Source organism: Myotis davidii, unplaced genomic scaffold (genome assembly GCF_000327345.1).
Source record: "Myotis davidii unplaced genomic scaffold, ASM32734v1 scaffold354, whole genome shotgun sequence".
NCBI lineage: Eukaryota > Metazoa > Chordata > Mammalia > Chiroptera > Vespertilionidae > Myotis > Myotis davidii.
The window spans coordinates 780,139-796,136 of record NW_006285785.1 but is presented as its reverse complement, the minus strand read 5'-3'; the positions used below and the strand labels follow the sequence as shown (position 1 = coordinate 796,136).

Here is a 15,998-nt window from a genome sequence, read left to right as displayed (position 1 = left end):
GCCTCCTACACCTACTTTGTACCAAACCTTGACCGAGATGGTGGTGGTGCATGTGTGCATGTGTGTGTGTGCAGACGAGGGGACACATCAGTCCTACACCTCAATCTACTTGGAGAAAAAGACCAAAATAGTTAGAACGTATTGAAGGCCTACTTTTTTGTCCAGGACTCATAGACATGTAATCATAACCTTAAGTTCAGCAAGATAAGTATTTCTCGCTCACATGCAAGGTGTTTGCAAGCATGGCAGATCTGGTGTGGTAGCCAGCCTCCCAGGGAGCCCTCAGTGATCCTTGTCTCCTGGTCTTCACCTCCCTGCATAGGCCCCTCTGAATCAGATCTGACCCCCTCAGCGTGTGACCCCCGAATCCAGCTGAGAAAGGCATTGGTTCCCCAGCCTACAGCCAGCACCAACCTACCAACCATGTAAGTGAGCCTCCTTGGATATGGACCCTGAATTTCTGACCCACGGGAACTGCGAAAAATAACTAAGAAAGATAAAGACATCATTGGTGTTGTAAGCCCCTACGTTTAGGGTATTTTGTCCAACAACAGTAGGTAACGAAAGCAGGTGGTGTCAGGGACCTGGGCTCTGTCTATCGTTTTGCTTCACCGTATGTGGCTTCCACTCCCTAGGTTGTCTCACGGACCAATGTGGCTGCTGGAGCCATCCGGTCTGCCTTCCAACTGGCAAAGAGGAGGAAGAGGCAGAAAAAGGAAGGGCACACTTCACCCTTTGAGGACACTTGTCTGGGAGTTACAGTCTCACGTCTGCCCATGCCCCATGGGCCAGACCTTGTTATCTGACTATATTGTACTGAAAAGGAGGCTGACAAACATAGTCTCCATTGCACACGGCCTCACAACCAGCCGAACACTAGGTTTCCATTAGCAAAGAAGAAAAAATGGATATCGGGAAACAACTGGTGATGTTGATAACCACCGCAGGTGTTATCTCTGGACATAACACAGTGTCACAGGGTTCAGTTAGAGATTCGGGAGCCAGACAGCTTAGGTTTAGCTCTGCCACTTACCAGCCAAGTGATGTGGGGAAATTTATTGAATTTCTCTGTGCCTCAGTTTCCTTGTCTGTAAATCAGGGATCATAATAGAGCCTGTATAGGGTTATTGGGAGGATTGAATTGAGTCAAAATACACACCGTTTGTAAGACTTCTGGAACATGTTATGTGCTGTCTAAGCCAGTGATGGCGAACCTTTTTAGCTCGGCGTGTCAGCATTTTGAAAAATCCTAACTTAACTCTGGTGCCGTGTCACATATAGAATTTTTTTGATATTTGCAACCATAGTAAAACAAAGACTTATATTTTTGGTATTTATATATTTAAATGCCATTTAACAAAGAAAAATCAACCAAAAAAATGAGTTCGTGTGTCACCTCTGACACCCATGTCATAGGTTCGCCATCGCTGGCCTGAGTGTTGGCTGTTATCTTTATCTAATCCTTACCAGGGCTTTTCTCAAGGTCACACAACCAGAAAGTGATGGAAGCAGACGTTGGCCTGACAGCAATTTTCCCCACTTGCCTCATCCCATAGCAATTCTTAGAGAACAAGATCGCGACCCAGGTCAGCCCCCGGCACATAATAAGCACCCAGAAATATCTGTTGGATGAGTGTGTTAAGTAAACATTTAGGGCTTTCGTACAGAGAGAAAGGTCTTGTTCTGTTCTGTTCTGTTCAGGTTAGTGAGAAAAGGTCTATTGACTTGACTTCACTCACATGGTTCCCACCACATGGGGCTGGTGCCTTTGAATTGCTGGGAACTCTTGTTCTGGGAGCTGGCCAGGGTCCCAGGATAAAAGCAAAAAAGCCTGGGAAGCTGCATTCTGCACCCTCCTTCTAGAAAGTTGAGGGACACTAGCATGTTAAAGGAATCCTGCAGCAAAAAAACTCCGTAGGCTTTATTTCAATCTGCATATTATGGGCTCTTTGACCATAGATCCTCCCACTCAAGCTCCCACCCCCATCCTGGCCCAGACACCTAATAGAGAAAACAGGTGAGCAGACATTTCTCCAAGCTGTTATCAGTGACATCCACCTCAGTGTGCGTGGGTTCCATTCTTTCTTGACAGCACGTTTGATAGGAGCGAGGAGGGTGTGGACAGGAGGGCGCTGGTGACCAGGCAGAGCTGGGCTAAGAGGGGTACTTCCAGGCATTTTCCCAGAGCCCCACTCTCTAAGCCTTACAGTCTAAGGGACTCTTAAACATCACTGGGAATGTAACAGTTGGGATAAAATGTGTTTTCTGGCATTTCTATTAGGGGAAGTGCAATGTAAATGGAAATAATAATAATATAATTGAGGGATTACTCTGTGCTAGGCACTCTTCTAAGCACTTGTATGCACTTTCTCTCAGAGCAGCCCCACGAGCTAAATAGATGAAGGAACAGAGAGATTTAGTAACTTGCCTAGGGTCACACAGCTAGGGAATGGATGGGAATTCTTTGATGAGTTGCCTGTGGTGGGTATGAAGAGGGAAGAGCCTTCCCATGATAGTTTAAGCTTACATGCTCCCAAAACTCTGCTCCAGGGAGCATGGGTCTAGCTGCAGTGCTGGTTTTGTTGAGCCTGCACAAGTACCCACTTGGCTCAGGTTGGCCCTACTAGGAGATGCAAGTTCAGGGCCATCGCAGAATTGCTCCATAATAGAGAGGAAGCTGATGCTGCCGTGGGTGCCCTCCTTCAGTTTCATCCCTCTAAAGCAGCGGTTCTCAACCTGTGGGTCACGACCCCTTTGGGGGTCAAACGACCCTTTCACAGGGGTCGCCTAAGACCATCGGAAAACACATATATAATTACATATGTTTTTGTGATTAATCACTATGCTTTCATTATGTTCAATTTGTAACAATGAAATTGGGCGTCACCACAACATGAGGAACTGTATTAAAGGGTCGTGGCTTTAGGAAGGTTGAGAACCACTGCTCTAAAGAAACACTGGGCTGATGCTTAAAGACTATCAAATGGAAGGAAGTGCTAAGATAGTTAAGCCTGCCCAGGTACCCACTTGGCTTAGGTTGGCCCTAATACCAGTTATACGGAGTCACCAAGGTGATGTAGACGATCAAGATGGTGCTAAATGAAACTGCTGTTTAAGGAGTCCTTTGGAGAAGTCCTGTTGAAAATCTCTAAGGTTGAATGTCAGGGGTAGGGCCCCTATCTAACGCTCAGTGGCTGCCTGTGCCCATGGGCAATTTTCCTCCCCTCTGCATACTAGACAGTGTGGGAGTGCAAATTGGGAGCCGGGAGAACCCAGGCATGGGCAGATCATGCTACCCCCAGTTCCTGGTTTGGAGCTCAGCTCAGACAATAGGATTTCAGAGAAGAGTGAGAGCAGACCCTATTGTTCATCCACACAATATCCCCCAAACAACAGAACCCCAATTTGTCTAGGGCAGTGGTTCTCAACCTTCCTAATGCCACGACCCTTTAATACAGTTCCTCATGTTGTGGTGACCCCCAACCATAAAATTATTTTCATTGCTACTTCATAACTGTAATTTTGCTACTGTTATGAATCATAATGTAAATATCTGATATGCAGGATGTATTTTCATTGTTACAAATTGAACATAATTAAAGCATAGTGATTAATCACAAAAACAATATGTAATTATATATGTGTTTTCCGATGGTCTTAGGCGACCCCTGTGAAAGAGTCGTTCGACCCCCAAAGGGACCGCGACCCACAGGTTGAGAACCGCTGGTCTAGGGGCTCAGTTGGTCTAACTGTAAACATTTCCCTTCTCAGCCTTCGTTGCAGGGAGGGCAGCCACGTGGCTCATTCTGGCCAATGAGATGAAGATGGAAGTTCCTATGGAGGGTCCACTTCCTCAGATGAAATGGCCGTCTCCTGAGAAGGCTTTGCCCTTTACCTTCACCGTCTTTCTGCCTGGAATGGAGATGCAGTTCCTGGTGGAGCAGCCATCTTGATGCCATGAGGACAAAGCTCACATGCTCAGGAGGGCAGAGTGAGACGCCAGAGCAGCTGGGTCCCCGATGTTCTCCTTGAGCAGCCACACTGGCCCCTGATCTCTTGGCGAGAGGGATGGGGGGAACTGTCCTATTTGGTGAAGCCACCGTGTTGGGTTTCTATTATATACAGTCAAATGCAAGCTGTTATAAGTACATCCAGGCCTCCTAACAATGTTCGTACCATTTCATATAGTGCCAGGCACTGAACCAATAATGCCTCACACTCATTGTCTCGGTGCAGCCTCACCATCCTAGGATTATCAACATGTTACAGAAAGGGAAATTAGGGCTCTGAGGTGTTAAGCTAGGAGAGGGGCAGAGTCAAGGTTGTGGGTTCGATCTCTAGTCAGGGCACATACAAGAAGCAACCAATGAATGCATAAATAAGTGGGACAACAAAGTGATGTTTCTCTCTCTCTCTCTCTCTCTCTCTCTCATCAATAAAAGAAAATCTCTAATTTTTCTAAGTCTGTGTTAATAGCTATGGTGATTTAAAAACATGACCCCCATTCTTCCCTTTAAGAGCTGAGGTCTATGTCCCTCCCCTTGAGTCTGGGCAGGTTTGTGGCTGCTTTGGCTTGTTGAATTCGGCAGAAGTGACCCTCTGTGACTTCTGAAACTGGATGAGAAAAGGTGATGCAGCCCTGGCCGGTGTTTCTCAGTGGTTAGAGCATCAGCCCATGCACTGAAGGGTCACAGGTTCAATTTCTGACCCTGGTCAGGGCATGTGCAGGAGGCAGCCAGTCGATGTGTCTTTCTCACATTGATGTTTCTTTCTCTCTCTTTCTCTTTCTCTCTCCCCTCTCCTTCTCTCCCTCTCACTCTCTCCCTGTCACTCGCTCTAAAAATCAATGGAGAAAATATCCTCAGATGAAGATTAACCAAAATAATAATAATGACAATAATAATAATAATAATAAAGTGATGTAGCTTCTATCTTGTTCACTGGAATCCTCTTGCTTGGAGCTCAGAGTGGCCATGTAACAAGTTCAAATGCCCTGAGACCGCCATGCTGTGAGGAAGCCCCAGCCACATGAAGGTGCTTCGGATTGGTTGTACTATTCTTCCTCTCCTAGCCCAGGAGACAGATAAGTGAGTGAAGATGCCTTCATCTGATTCCTGCCCCAGCTGTTAGCTCACCCCCACCTTTGAGTGTTCCCAGTTGAAACCTCAGACACCAGGGAACATCGAACAATCTTCCATGCTAAGCCCGTTATTGTGATTTCTGAAGTATAGAATTTGGGAGCCTAAGAAAATGGTCATTTAAGACACGAATTTGTGGGGTAATTTGTCCCACAGCTATACTAATTGTAACTATACTAATTGCAATGCCTCCCAAACATTATCTTCCCACCTGAAAGCACCAAAACCCTGAAAATGGAGTTTTTTAAATTATTCATTGTAATTATGTTCTGTAAAGCCACTGCAAACATTGAATTAGCAAATACCGAACCATTACTCCTGGGGAAAAGACAGCATTAGTTTCCTGTGAGCCTCTGGTCACAATATTTTTGTCAACCGATCAATACATAGCCTTTTTTTAAATGTGTGTTTCTGTTTAAAGATACCGTTTGGATATAAACGGTTGATTCGTTAACATTGAGCTCATGGCCAACAAGATGGTAACACACACCTGAACAAAGCTTATCGACACTCATATTTTCCCCATCAGGTGCATCACCGTCTTCTTTTCTGAAAAATGTTTTTATTGATTTTTCAGAGAGAGAGAGAGGAAAGGAGAGGGAGGGAAAGATAAACATTGATGTGTGAGCAAAATATCGATTGGCTGCCTCCTGCACGCCCCCTACTGGGGATCGAGCCTGAAACCCAGCATGTGTCCTGACCGGAATCCAAACGGCAACCTTTAGGTGTGCAGGACGATGTCCAAGCAACGGAGCCACCCTGGCCGGGGCATCCCAGCCTTCCGAGCTGAGGAATACTAGACTGAACTCAGCACTATGCTTGGGGGCCATTTTAGCCAACAAAAAGCACAAACATTCCTGAAGTGTGGCTCTAAATAGTTCACAAAAAGAACACTTATTGACACTCTGAGAGCAGCAGCGAGAGGGCAGGACGTCAGCTCGATCCACCTCAGCTGGGAACATGCGTGTCCGGAGACTCAAAATGTTCATCACTGCACCGATCGGTGGAAGCACGGGCAAGCGTTCGTCTGGCCTTACAAATAAATGTTAGCGAGTAGGCAAATTCACAAATACGGAATCTGTGAGTTATAAGAATTGTCTGTACTATCTAATAAGTTTAGGTCTCACAGTCTTGATGAATATTGGAGAAAGGGAGGCATACGCAGGTAAAGGCATAAAGCAGTCCAAGGGCCTTGCTTTTCCCATTTGTGACACGTGGGTGATGACGCCTTCCCAGTCAGGTCTGTGGTGGAAAGGAATACAGTGGGGCCTTGACTTACGAGTTTAATTCGTTCCGTGACGGAGCTCGTAACTCAAATTACTCGTATGTCAAATCAAAAAGTGAACGAGTGAGACACGTGATGCTGGGCTGATGTTGTGGCATTCACTGTGACGTTCGCTGCGCCAACTAGCGGTGGGGTCTCTGAAGCTGGCTCGTAACCCGAATTTTAGCTCGCAACTCAAAGCAAAAAATCGGCCGAGAGACGGCTCGTATCTCGAAAAACTCGTTAGTCGGGGCACTCGTAAGTCAAGGCTTCACTGTACCGTCATCCCCTTATCTGCGGTTTCACCTCCTGCGGTTTCAGTTACTCTAGTCAACTGCCGTCTGAAAATACACAGGGAAAATTCCAGAAGTCAAGTATTTGTAGGTTTTAAATTGCAGCCCATTATGAGCAGTGTGATGAAATTCTCAATATCCTGCTTTGTCCCAGCCGGGACGTGACTCAGGCCCTCTCCGGCGTCTCCATGCTCCATGCATTCCCCACCCTTTAGTCACCCAGTAGCTGTCTTGGTGATCAGATCCACTGTCACGGTTTCACCGTGCTTGTGATCACATGGTCCTTATTTTACTTGGCCTTAGCGTGCAAGAGCAGTGATGCCGGCAGTGTGGATATGCCCGAGAAGACCAAAGTGCTTCCTTTAAGTAAAGCGGTAAATATGTACAGGGAAAAAAATAGTACTATCTCGGTTTCTGGCATCCACTGGTGGTCTTGAAAAGTACCCCCTCAGATAAGGGGGGACTACTATAGTAATAATAGTAGCAACAACTATTATTTGTCAAGGGCTACATGCTAAACACTTGACACATCTGATCTCGTTGACTCTATGACAATCCTATGGGATAGAGCCAATTATTAAGCCCATTTTACAGATGAGGAAACTCAGACCCAACCAGGTTAAGGGACTTTGCCCAAGATGTTACAAACTAGAGCAGGCAAAGCTGGCTCTCAGGCCCATTTCTGTCTGAGCCCCATGCCCATGTTTTCTCCCACCTTGCTCCCATGATTGCCCACCAGCCCAGGTTTACAAGATGCCTGGCACACAGTATACACACATGCTCTGCCGATGATTCCAAAGGGTCTGGAGCCTTTGAGGCAGTAAAGGGAGGGGGAGGCTGAGCCCTGGGATGGGTGGGGGCAGAGGAGGCGCCACTGGAGAAGGAAGGGAGCCTGTGTGGTGGGCAGGCAGGACAGGGAGCTCGGAGTCAGACCCCCCAGTCCCTCCCACAGAGGGTTAACACAGCCCAGCCTCCTTCCGGCTGAGCGGAAATCAGGTTCTTAGAGCTGCGCAGGGCTCCAGAGGGATGTTTTTTCTTCTCCGTGTGTCTGCTGCGGCTGGCCCATAAAACCCACCGGAACTGCATGCTGAACGGAGGAGTTCCTGCTCAACGGGACATGGAGCAGGCAGGCAGCGGGGAGCCCTTGTCGGGGGACAGACCACCCCCGTCTTCAAGGCCCCACCTCTGGGGCAGGCGATCCCCTCTGGAGGCTTCATGGGATTCTTTGGATGGGGGCACAGGCAAGGAAGAAGTGACACCCCCTCCCCCAAATGAACCTGTGGGGCAAGGAGGGAGAGAAGACGGCGAGGGGCAACGGGCAGGCGAATGGGGCATGATTCCGGTCCTTCCCGGCTGTGTTAGGTGGCACCGGGCAGGCCTCTGCCTGTTTTCTCATCTGAGCACCCTGCGTGAGATGGCCACCATCTGTCATTTCCTTGTCAGAGGTGGAAGTTTGAGGTTCTTTCTATCCTGCAGGCACCTGGCAGGCCTTCCCTCCAGGGGAGGCAGCGCAATGACTATCACTCCTATTTTACAATAAACGGAGGCTCACAGAGGTGAGGCAGCTGCCCGATGTCGGCCACTGGCAGGGGAGGGCAGGATTCAAACCCAGGCCGTCGGTGCCAGAATCCACCTCGCAAGCACTCACTCCCCGGCCTCCCAGTGTGAGCATTCCTAACTGTCCTTGTGCTGGGCTGGTCTCTTCCACGTCTCCTGACTGACCCCTCACTCTTTAAGACTCAGCTCAGCATGATCCCCTCCAGGAAGCCGGCCCTGACTGGCCACGCCAGGCTGGGCTTCCTCTCCGGCTGCCCACACCCTGGGGAGATAACTGTGTTGGTCACTGGGCTGTGAGCTTGGGTGAGCAGAGCCACTTCTGATCCCCCCTGGTCCTCCTGCACCAGCCAACGCAAGAACCTTTCCATTTGCCTTGAAGATGCTGAGTGCTGTGGCCGTTTTAGAACGTGGTCCGTGTTCCTCCCACTGGAGTCTGGGGGGGCTGTGACTGCTTTATGGCAGAGCGGCTCTGTGACGTCTGAGGCTGCGTCATAGAGGGGTGCAGCATCACCTGGTTCACTAGGACGCTGGTTCCTGAAGCCCCGAGCTGCCCGGTAACGAGCCCAAGTGCTCCGAGCTGCATGCCTTGAGGACGCTTAGGCCACACGGGCTCTATAGTCATGGGTAGGCGCTCCTGCTGGCAGCCCTAGTCTTCAAGTCACCCCAGTCCAGGGGCCTGGATGCTTCTAGCCTTCAGCTACGGAGCCAAACCCAGCCTAGTCTTCCCAGCTGAGGCTCAAGACACTAGGCGGCAGGGGCAAGCCAGCCCCACCATGCCGGGGCTGAGGTCATGAGCATAACAAAATAGTTGTTCCTTTAAGCCACTGAATTTTGGGGGGAGTTTATGACACACAAATAGTAACTGAAACAGTGCTACCAACCTGGGCAAATCACCTTCATTTCTTGCCAGGATTCTTGCAACCGTCTCGGGCTCCCTGGTTCCCCGTTTTCCTCTCTGCCATGTGCTCTCCACAGCAACCAGAGAGGCCCCCTAATGTGCAAGCCAGACCATGTCCCTCCTTTGGTCAAAACCCTCCTTTGGTTCCCAGCTCACTGAGAGCAACAGTCAAATTCTTACAATGCCCCCCAGGCCCTATGCGATCTGCCTTCTCTCCCACCCCATTACCCCTCTCTCCTGTCTCCTACCCTCTCCCCTGCTGACTCCTCTCCAGCCACACTGGCTTCCTTGCTACTCCTCATATACCAGACACAACGTGGCCTCAGGACCTTTGCACGTGCTGTGGGCAGTGCGCCATTGCCTGGAACACTCCTCTTCCAGGTGTTGCTGGTTTACTTCCTCATCTTGTTCACATATCTGCTCAAATGTCATCTTCCCACTGAGGCCCTGCCCACCCTATTTAACACCATGACCTTCCTTCCCACTCCCAAACCACTTACCTTTCTCTACTTTTTATTTCGCCGTGGCCCTTATGACTGCCTGACATACTATACATTTTACTCAGTGTGTTTTTATTTATTGACTTTTTCCAACCCCAGAATATCAACTAATAGGGCATGGATCATGTTTATTCTTGAATGTATCCCCAGTGCCTAAAACCACTCAGTGCTGATTTGCTGAGTGAATGAATGAGCTGCAGGAGCGCAGGCGCGGGGCTGTCTGGATGAGGAAGCAGATGAGGGTCAGGAAAGGGCAGGAGTGGAGAGGCTAGGTTGAACCACTGTAGCCAGGGTTGGAGGACATTCCATGGAAATGACAGCTCGCTACCCCTCTGGGGGGCCCTGAGGATGGGAGAGCACAAGGGCAAGGCTTTGAAGATGCAAACGTGGGGCCGGCCTCTCTCAGGGCCTCCCTCCTTCCTGGTCTGGTTTGCCTCCGGCCCTGCCAGTAAACAGGATCTCTGGGCAACTGCCTGAGAGCCCTGCCCAGCGCCCCCGAGGCCTTGACTTGCTCCTTCCTGCACTGTAAATCGGTCGCTCAAGCTGTGACATCCTGGATATGGCCAGGGGAGGTGAGGCCGGCAGATTTACTGCGGAGAGCTTTGTGCAGCCTTGAGCGGGGCACTGCGCCTTAATTTCTTGTCAGCAGATGGGAATGAGAGGAGTATGGACTTCAAGGTGTGACGGTAAAGTTGAATGAATTAACGGCATGAAAGCCCTTGTCTAACAGAGGCGATCCAGCCAGTCCTTAGCGGGCGGAGGCACAGGACCAGATCCCAGCTCTGCCACCGAGCGAGGTCTCTGTGCCTGTGAACTGGGGTTGATATGAGGCACTGCCTGCCTAGGGTTGTTGAGAGATTTAGAATGCAGAGGACACTTGTAACACCCAGTAAACCGGTCAGCTGTTATTGATGGTAATTATTCTAATAATGGCAGAGAATGAATTGTTACTGAGAAATCATCTGGGAGCCCAGGAGCCCTTTTATCCCTTAATGATGTTTATTTTTTTAGTTAACCGGGAGCCCATACCAATAATCTCAGAAAACTGGATAAGGGGAAAACTTAACATGGAGAAAATGTCATCCATGAAATTTTTTTCCACGGAGCTGGGGGAACACTGGCCCTGGTATGAGGAGGTCTTGGTTTCCTGCTGCGACGTATCAAACAAGGTAAGAGGGAGTCCCTGAGGTCCTTGAGCAGGGGAAGGGTGAACTTACAGGATATGAATCTGGCAGTGTGTGGGGGTTAATTCACGTTATCAAGGCCCACACACACAGTGCTGGTGCAGTGCAGATTGGCACCACCTCTACGGTGGGTGATCGAATTCCACAAACATTCAAGACGTATTTGTAGAGCCTCTACTTACTGCCAGGTGCTATGGAGGTGATGAGCATTTGCAACAAACAAGTCCAACCCGGTCCCTCCGCCCTGCGCTTCTAACCTGGAGAGGAAACATGCAAGAAGCAAACGTACGACTTGATACATCGAATGTTGGGAGAAGAAATGTTATAAAGAAATCAAAGCAGCTAAGAAGTAGAGCCCGAGTGGGGAGGGCTGGTGTTTGATTTCAGGCACAGATGAAGTAAGGACCAGCCATGGAGACACCTCAGGAGAGAGCATTTTGGAAAGAGGAAAGGTTAACTGCAAAGGTCCTGAAATGGCAGTGTGTCTGGTGGGTTTGAACTCCTGCCGGGAGCCCAGGGTGGGACAGAGAAGGGAAGGGAAGAAGGAATGAGGTTCGACACATAGGGCTTCAGAGCCATCGCAAAAAAAGCGTTACACTGAGTAATATGAGAGATCATCGTGGGCTTGAGCAGAGGGTGACAGAGTCTGACTTGGGTTTTAAGGGGATCCCTCTGGCTGCACGTGGCAGAAGCTGGGGACCCAGGAAGGAAGGCGGCTTGTAAGGGGGTATGTGGGTAGAGATGGTGAGAAGTATTCAGATTCTGGATGAAGAGATGGAACTCGGGGATTATTGAAGGGTTGGCACTATCTGTCAAAACTGCAAGTGCGTGTACCGTTTGACCTAGCACGTCTGCTTCTGGGACGTAGCCTACATTATACTTGCACACGGGTGAAATGACCCATATACAAGAACGTTTATTTCTGTGTAAAGGGAGAACTGAACAGGCTGCATAGAGCTAAGTGTGGGTGGGGATGTGGAGATAGTGCTGGGGGAGTGGGGATTGGAGCTGCCATCTGGAGAGCAAGCTGTCAAGTTAAAAAATATATATCAGAGTGTATAAAACATGGCCGCCAATTCTCTGGCATTTCTCCCATTGAGAGGTGAGTCTATGGATCTGTTCTCTGAATCTGGGCTACCCCAGGACTGCTTTAACCAATGACTACGGCAGAAGTGACGCTGTGTCAGTTTCTAGGCCCAGGTCTTAAGAGACTAGCCCAGGGGTGGGCAAACTTTTTGACTCAAGGGCCACAATGGGTTCTTAAACTGGACCGGAGGGCCGGAACAAAAGCATGGATGGAGTGTTTGTGTGAACTAATATAAATTCAAAGTAAACATCATTACATAAAAGGGTACGGTCTTTTTTTTTTTTTAGTTTTATTCATTTCAAACGGGTGGGATCTGGCCCACGGGCGTAGTTTGCCCACGGCCGGAGCAGCTTCCACTTCCTCTTTCTTTGAATGATGGCTTGGGAGAAGCTAGCCATGAAAGAAGTCCAACCATCCTGAGACTGCCATGCTGTGAAGATGTCCTTTTAACCATGGGGAGGTGTCCTCTAGGATGAGATGCTCCGTGTGCGTGTGTATGTGTGTTGTGGGGCGGCCTAGGTGTGTCAAGGCTGCAGATATGAGTGAAGAAGCCAGCCATCTTGGAAGGGAACCTCCAGCCGGGGCTGTCTCAGCTGACACCACATGGTTCAGAGATGAGCCACCCAGCTGAGCCCTTCCTGAATTCCTAACTACAAAATTACAAACAAAGTGGTTGTTTTAACCTCTAACTTGAGGGTAATTTATTGTGGTGCAAAATACATGTAGCTCATGGCCCAGCAATTGTACTCTTGACTATTTGAGCAGGAAAATTCTCCTAGAGCCCAGAGTAGGGCATGGCAGCGCTGTGGCGGCGGCAGAGACTTAGAGACCACCCAGGTACCCATTGCTGGGGCACTAGAGAGGAAAACGAGGTAGATGCAACCAAGGAGTTCTAGGGGCCACAATCCCAAAGCACATCAAACAGGAAATGAGCACTAGAGCAAAAACAAATTTAAAATGCGCACACAGAAAGCAACAATACAATCATATTATGTTCTCCAAGAAAGCTAACATATCAAAGAACACACATGGAATCCATCAGAATGGGTCTACAGAGGTACATAAAATGGGAAGGGGAAATGAGATAAATGAAACAGAGAGAGAAAACTAAAACAAAGTGTGGTGTGTGTGTGTGTGTGTGTGTTTGCGCACATGCCTGAGAGAGACAGAGCACACGTGCACACACAAGGGTCAACAATGATAATCTGCTATGAACTGAGGAGTTGTTTTTAACTCAACTCTACATTTGAAGTTCAAAAAGTAATTACAAAGGCAAAAAGATAAATGTCTAAAACCGGGGGTTGGTGGAAACAGTTACAGCATGCCCTCGTGCTGAAGTCCTATGAAGCTATGAAAAAGCATGAAGAAGCTTGCCATGCACGGATATGGAAGAATCTCTGAAGTGTACAGATAAGGGGGAACGTGGTGTCGAAGGGTGTGTATGATAAAAGTGTATGCATTTGCATGTAAGTTTCTAAACAAGGGGTATGTCTATGGAGGGGGTATGTCCCTGAAACTCATATAAGTGGGTGCTTCTGGGGAAATGAACCAGGTATCAGGGGACAGGAGTGGATGGGAGACTTCAGGAGAGCCGGTACCTGGGAGTGGTGTTCAGAGAAGGAATTGCCACCCACTTGGGGACTTCCTCCAGGCCAGGCTGATGGCAGGCGCTGGGACACGGAGGGGAAGCAGAGCCCGCCCTGCCTTGCTCAGGGTTCTGACTCTGCTCTTCCCACGATGTGATCTTGGCCAACCAGACCTTGAGGGATTTGGGCACTGCCCACCCCTCTGCCTTCCTCGGCTGCCCCTCACTCACCACTGCTCAGCTTCCGCACTTCCCTGCTCCTGCTGTGCTTCTAAACACATAAAGAAACATAGAGAATAATATATTATGTTCTCAACACCCACTTGAAGAAAGAAAACCTTTCAAACCCAATGGACGGTGTAGTGGTTTTAAAATATGTCCACAGAGCCTTCGACACTCCTTTCTTCAAAAGGCAGCGTCCACTCCCCTCCACCTTTGAGGGTGGGCTGGGGGCTTAGTGACTCGCTTCTGCTGAAGAGACTGTGGCGGCGTGAGGTTGGAGGCCAGGGCATAAAGAGAATGGAGCTTCTGCCCAGATGTCTGTCTCTCGGTGCTCACATTTGGGATCCAGTCACCATGTGATGGAATCCAGGCCACAGGCAGAGGCCTCCTCCAGCCTTGGTCAGGCCTTCAGATCTCTGCAGCCCCCGCCGACACTGAATGTAACCTCCTGGGACCAGAACCACCAGCTCAACCACTCCCCGACTCCTGATCCTCAAAAACGGGGAGCTATAACGAATGACTGTTGTTGCTTTTAAACACTGTGCTGTGGGGTTACTTGTTACATAGGATAGATGGCTAATGCAGAGGCTCCTAGTATCCCCCGAATAACAGTTCCCCTCTCTATGCTGAAGAAACCACTATCCTGATATTTATTATTCCCATGAATGTTTTTAACTTTTACTATGCACTTATAAATCCTTATACAATATATGGGGCTGTCTTTCATTCTTAAAAGCATAGAGAAATTCCCATGAGCTATTACATATGGCTGTATTTGTACTCTGTATCCTATTTCACTTGCTGTTGTCCTCTCAGTGTGCTTTGGAGATCCATCTGTGTCGAGGCATGCAGCTGCCGTTCTTTTTCACTGCTGTATAGTATTCTGTTGTATAAAGATGCCCAGTACATTATCTAGAACTCCATGCTGGTGAACATTTGGGTCATTACTGGGTTTTCTATTACAAACAACAGTGCTGATAACATCCAATCACCTTCTACTCTTTTTTTTTTTTTTACAGGACAAAGCCTCTTTTGAAGTCTCACATATCACATCACTGACCACCCCTTCTAGCTAACAGGCTTTCTGTCCCTAACGGTCCCCCAAAGTGGGTCTCGATGGGTACTCCCTCTATTTTTCCTTCCAGCACCTGCTATGCTTGGTCAATATTTAGTTATCTGTTTCTTTTCTTGAGCTGGAGAATAAGTCCCATGAGGGCAGGGGTAGTAGTGGGTTTGCTCCCCAGTCTCTCCCCCACCACACACCGAGCAGAGGGCCTGGAACACAGTAGGCCCTCAACAAAAAATTGTGTTAAGAATGGCTGAGAATAGCTTCCTTACTTTGGCCTCCGTTTTCCCATCTTCATGGTAAAACCTTTAGATCAGCCGAGGTGAGGGGTTCCCAGGCCTCCCATGGGGCAGGGAAGGTGTAGTTTGGCCTTCCCTGCAGATTAGGAGATTGTAGGAGGGCAGTATTGACCGGAGGTAGGGTGACTTCAGATTCAGCTTCTGAGAGGCAGCTGGTGGCCACTATAAGAAATAGAGGAGAAGACCTTCAACTTGCACTTAACAGCTTGGAGACCATTTTCTATGTGCACATAAAGAGCGCTCTCTTGCTGATTAGAGAACCTTATATCTATCTGATGCAATCCCTTCACATTCACAACTGAGGAGCCCAGAGTGGGGAAGGAGCTGGTCCCCAAACTTAGCAGGCAAACAGACCTGGAAACCAGCCGGGGACCCCGCCAGATTTCACCACTGGGGAGCCAGGCCTTCCTGGAGCCGTCCCCAACAAGATGCCAGACCCAGGCTCACGGCTCTGTTCCCAGCCTGGCTTCTCCTCGCCCCCCCACCTGGTCCTCTTCGTAGCCCTCCAGCTCCTGTTAGGGACTTCCCTGCAGCTTCCTGCTGGGCCAGGCCTTGGGAGCCCCATTGATCCTCTGACAGCCCAAGACAGATCGTTGGGGAGTGTGTATTCAGGTGCAGGCCCAGCACATGGAGGCCAGATGAGAGTGGGGTGGCGGGGTGAGGGGCCCACTTGGGTGGGGGATAGAGGGCTGAGGAGGGCGAGGATAGAGGATCCCACAGACACCTGCCTCCTCTCCCCCTTTCCTGCCACTCCCGCCCTCCCTGGAGCTTTTGCTCCCCCAGCTTCCTCTCACAGGGGTGGGGCTCACCCGCCCTCTCCTCTCTCCCTGGCCTAGGAGGCCTCGGGTGTAGCAGAGAGAAGGTGGGATACAGTAAGCCCTGCTCGGTGAGAGCACAGCCCGGCC

The 15,998-nt window shown here is 49.3% G+C and overlaps 1 long non-coding RNA gene across 1 annotated transcript; it reads left to right on the top strand.

The window, feature by feature from the left end:
- The first annotated feature begins 391 nt into the window (after positions 1-391).
- LOC107181994 lies at positions 392-4,053 on the top strand. The gene is made up of 3 exons (XR_001512712.1): positions 392-425; positions 1,471-1,586; positions 3,772-4,053. It is a non-coding gene; the product is annotated as an uncharacterized LOC107181994 (long non-coding RNA).
- Positions 4,054-15,998: the final 11,945 nt, after the last annotated feature.